This window comes from Tiliqua scincoides, chromosome 7 (genome assembly GCF_035046505.1).
Source record: "Tiliqua scincoides isolate rTilSci1 chromosome 7, rTilSci1.hap2, whole genome shotgun sequence".
NCBI classification, from domain to species: domain Eukaryota; kingdom Metazoa; phylum Chordata; class Lepidosauria; order Squamata; family Scincidae; genus Tiliqua; species Tiliqua scincoides.
Genome location: NC_089827.1, coordinates 27,749,262 through 27,754,363, shown reverse-complemented (window position 1 = coordinate 27,754,363; position 5,102 = coordinate 27,749,262).

Genomic DNA, 5,102 nt, shown 5'->3' with positions numbered 1-5,102 from the left:
AGACATTATCTGTATAACTGATGTCACTATACAATGCAGTCATTTCAAGATTTAAAGCCACCATCTGACATGGTGGATATATACTGTATGTATAGTTTTTAAATGATGTGAAAATTTTGATTTTATACAGTGCTGAATCATCCATTGGCAATATCAATTGGTTTAATATGAGATTTTTGGGCTCCTGTATATGCATGTTTGTAAATAATTCAATGTATAAGTAAACTGTATCGTTACATGTATATAAATTGTTTATACAATAGTTCAAACCACTGTCCATTTTACACAGTGCCATATATTTTATCCTGTACTGTATATACACCAACATAAAGGTTTTTTTTAAACACCGTCTGATCTCTTTATTCTATATCGTATGGTGTATTTTTAACAGAAGTAAGTTTGTTCATCTGCACATCAGGCCCAAAAGAAGCCAGCATTTTGCTGAGAACATTTCTTGGTTTAAATCAAATTTTAAAAAAGAGATCATTCTTGATAACAGGAGAGTTACAGCCCAATTCTAAAGGCGTCAGCACTGCTGAGTGCATCTGCATCCTTTGGCACCATAGCAGCTACTTTCATTCCCTTCCTCCAGGGAAAGCCCCAAGCCCTGCAATAGGGCTTGTCAAGTCTGTGCTGGCTATTTTGCTGGCACAGACTTGAGAGATTCTGTGTTGGGCTGGAAGTGGAGCCGCTCTGCTGGTCCTGCCCCCTCCTGTCCTGGTTCCTCGCTCCACTCCATCCTCCCCCATCCTGGAATGCCTCCCTCCGCCCCCAAAACCATCACCATTGCCCAGAGTTCTTACCTAGCTTCGGGCAGTGTCCGTCGCTGATTGATGCAGGGTGTAGCGAGCATGCCTTATGACATGTTTGCAACACCCAGCACTGGTGCTGGAAGTCAGTGCTGGCAATGGATTCAGGATTGGGCCCTTAACTGGAAAGGCATTCTTGTCAAAAGTTTGGTCATCTAATATGGACTATCAGGCAAAAATTAAACTACTTTAGGGCGCAATCCTAACTTGCGCTGAAACAGGCAAGCCAGGAGGCTTGTGCTGTATCCAGCGCAGGATTGTGGTCAGAAGCGGCTTAGCCAGAGGCAAGGGGAAACTCTTCCCCTTACCCCTGGGTCAGGGCTGCTGGCCCCAATGGGTCTCCTCGGACTTGTGCCACCTCCTGAGGTAGCACAAGTCCGAGGAGAGCGGAGTGCTTGAATCTGCTCCGTTCCCCCCGGAAACAGGGGTTGGGATCTGGCATAACTGCCAGATCCCAACCTGCCTCCCTCTCCTCACCCGCCCGTCCCTGGGCTCTGGAGCAGGTAGATTATTTTCCATCTCTTCCAGCTTTTCATCCTATTATTTCAAGCATGTGCACTGTTGCTAAAACAACAAATCCTTCCAGCTATGCACTTGGATGATGGGGCTTGAATGATACTTGAAACTCTTGTTGTTAGGGGAGGTTTGAACAAGTGTCCTTTGGGGTCTCTCCAGATAATTAAAAAAGCATCCTTTTTTCTTCATAAAGAAAGCAAATCAGATCAAGGATCCATCATCTTATTTCTAACCATGGTCAGCCTGATGCTTCTAGGTACTTAGATGCTGGGCATGTATATATTATATTATTATAATAACTTTTATTATATATTATAATTACACATGTTGTAACAAATATTTATATACAGCTTTTTAACACAAAAGAAGTTCACAAAGTGGATTGCATCGCAAAAATAAATTATTATTGTTTGTCCCCCACTAGCTGGCATACAGTGGTATAGTGTCTTCAAGCACTGTGTGGGCCCAATCCTATCCAACTTTCCTGCACTGGTGCAGCTGCACTGCAGCCCGGAGGTAAGGGAACAAAGGTTCTCTTACCTTGAGGAGGCCTCTGTGACTGCCTCCTCACCACAAGATGCAGTGTATGCCCCATTGACATGGCTGCACCGACCCTGGAAAATTGGATAGGACTGGGCACTGCGTTTGCAAACACTCTGCAAGCAGAGATTCCATTTAACCATCATAGGTTTGTATCCTAAGAAAATCAGGATTCTTAATTTAAAATTAAGACATGAAGAAGTCACAACTCATCAGAAATGAAATCACAACTCACAATTGTCTCAGTGATTTCTGCAGTGCTTTGCCATGACTACCTTTCTTAGGACACAACCTATGGATGAGAGAACTATGCTCCAAGATTTTGGCCAGTCCATTAAGCCAGTACCCATTCCCACATCTTTATACAAGGTATTATTTCATTCTGCTGTGGATTAAACACAAATCTGACAAATGTCTAGATTTGGGCGCAATCCAGCCGGTGTGTGAAACGTCATGTGCCTCTCAACAAGCAGCATGTTGCAGAGAGCCCCAAATCTGTGGCTGACTCCAGCCCACTGCAGACACAGCAGCTCCAATCCACTTCCTGTTCCCTTACCATGAACGATTCATTTGTACCACGAACAAATCAGAAGGCGGCAATCTGACCCACTAACTCCTCATCTTGCTTCTTCCTCACGCAGTCCATTTAAACAGAAGGAGGTGAGTTTGGAGGCCATCAAATCCTAGCCCCCTTCCCAAACCTGATCTTTATAGAGCAGATCCGAGTAGACTCTTCCACGCTGCCAAGGCTTACTCCTGGAGACCTCCACAGCAGCCCCACCTGTGGGATGTAGTGGTAGCCATTTTTGTATTACTGCCTGGAATCTTGCACTGCACCTTCTGTCTGTCACCTCCTGCTTCATGCATTGCTAGGGGTGGCAAGAAGGCAGTGGGGCACACCAGGCCTTTCCTGCAGAAGGTGCTAGTCGCTCTGGAAAATATGGAAAAAGTGGTGCTGTTGCTGTTGCTGTCAGTTCAGGGGCCTCAGGCTTGAAAGGGCTCCTGGCTGGACCACTCTGCTGCTTCTGCTCCAGCTGGCTTTGTGAACCAAGCTTGTTCTTCCCCTCTGCATCCAAGTGTTGATTGTTGCTCAAGACGATGACCCAAAATAATTTGCCATAGTTTTAAAGCTCTTAAGTCCAAGACTACTCTGTAATTAAAAAGCCAGCACCAGATCCCTCTGTAAGTCAAAATTGCTCTCAGGCAGCCCAATCCTGAGCAGCCTGAGGCGCGTGGCTGCAGCAGTGCCGAGAACGGATCCCGCTGCATCCTACGCGCCTCAGCCTGCCGCGAGTGGCACCTCAGGAGAAGGGGACTTTTCTCTCCTTCTCCCTGGTAAGGGAAGCAGGCCCGCAATGGTAAAGGCATTTGTGTAGGGCGCCGAGCCCCACACGAACGCCTGGGATCTGGTGAAGCGGAGCTCCACGAGACCCGCCTCCCTCCCTCCCCTGGCATTCCTCCCACCCGCCCTTTCTCCTCCTACCTCCACGCCTCCTCCCTGCCCTATGTCTGTCCTCTGCCTGCCTCTTCCCTCCCTGGAACGCCTCCTCTCCGCCCCCCTCTCCACTCCCGCTTACCATGCCGCAGCTCAGCAGTCTGAGACTGCCAAGCAGCGGAGGACGGGCGCCCATCTGGCGCTAGCCCAGCGCCGGCCAGTGCTGGGCCAGTAGTGGCCCGGCAGTAAGCCTTGGAGATATGCCTTACAGCACTTTTGCAACGGTGCACTCCGGTGGAAAGCTGGATCGCTGAGCTCAGGATTGGGCTCTTAGGCATCAATACTAAATGCACTTCCTAGAGAGTAAGTCCCATTGAACTCAAAAGGACTTGCTTTGGAATAACCTGTTTTGTGTTAAATTGTTAATCTACCTTGGCCACTGAAGGCTGCTGATTGAGGGCCTATTCTCAATCCTATCCTAGGCCAGTGCCGGCACTGGGTGTCATAAATGTGCTGTAAAGCTCTAGTAACTTAGTAACCAAGAGTCATTTACACTCAACGTTGCCTCTCTCCTGTTCATGTTCCAATGTTTATAAATCTCTATAAATCCGAATGTGAAAATGAGTGGCAGTGATTACCAGCACTCAAAAATACAAGTATCTGGGACTTTAAGAACTGAGCTGGAACAATAGGTAGTTGGGACTTTAAGACTAGAACATCAGTTACATCAGTTATACTGGGCAGTTTGAAGAGCAGCTTCCTCCTTTGAAAATGCCTACAAAGTAGTAGGTGAAACCATCTTTATTTGATTGCGGTTTATCAGCCCAAACATTGTTAATTTCAATGTCACTAGAGAGTACTGAAGATACTTGCCTATACAGTGAGAAATTTCTATCAAAACATTCATAGTAGATTGACATCTCATCTTATCTGCGGGTCACTCAAGGGTCAGGGTTGTTTAGGCCTGTTGGGACAGCCCAGAAGAACTTTAAAAGTGCCTGCGGAGTGCCCGTGAAGTCTCTGAGGAACATCTTGAGTAATTGCAGACAACTTATGAACATTTACATTTGTTGGAGATCCATCGTAGACTCATCTGAGCATGCTCATTAACTCTAAACCCAGGAGTGCCTCTTAAAACGACAGTGAACAGGATAAAAGGTTATCTGGCAGTAACTGAAGCAGAGTGTGCAGCTGAGGTAAGCTGTTCTTGTTGCTTTTTCTTGGTGCTGCATTTGTTTTGGATGGTTTTTAAAACTGCACATACTTGTTTCAAACCTGGATTTTTAAAAAGTAATTCAATAGTGTTTGATTCTGTTACTTTAAAGGAGGGAATTACAGACAGTACTAAATAAACACCTTGTTAATGTCTTCAAAAACAGTGGTGTGGCTTGAATTCTTTCCCCTCTTTCAATCAAGCTCTAGGGCAAGCTACAGCTCCTCCTCACAACCATTCCCCAAATTTTACCCTTTATCTGAGGGCCATGGAACTTTCCATGATTTTTGGCTGAAAACCTGGCCTCATCTTATCTGTGAGATCATCTTATAGGCGCGTATCTACAGCATGTTTATGATTGTACCTTTCATCAAAGATAAAGTGAATGTCTATGTAATTACTAAATGGTTATTCAGAAGAGGGTGTTTATGCCAAGAGAGAATAAGAGACATATACTCCCACAGCCTTGATCTAACTTTGGTTAAGAGACTGCTTCAACTATGGGCCCAATCCTAGCCAACTTTCCAGCACTGGTGCAACTGCAGCGTGGCTCCAAGTTAAGGAAACAAATATTCCTATACCTTGAGGA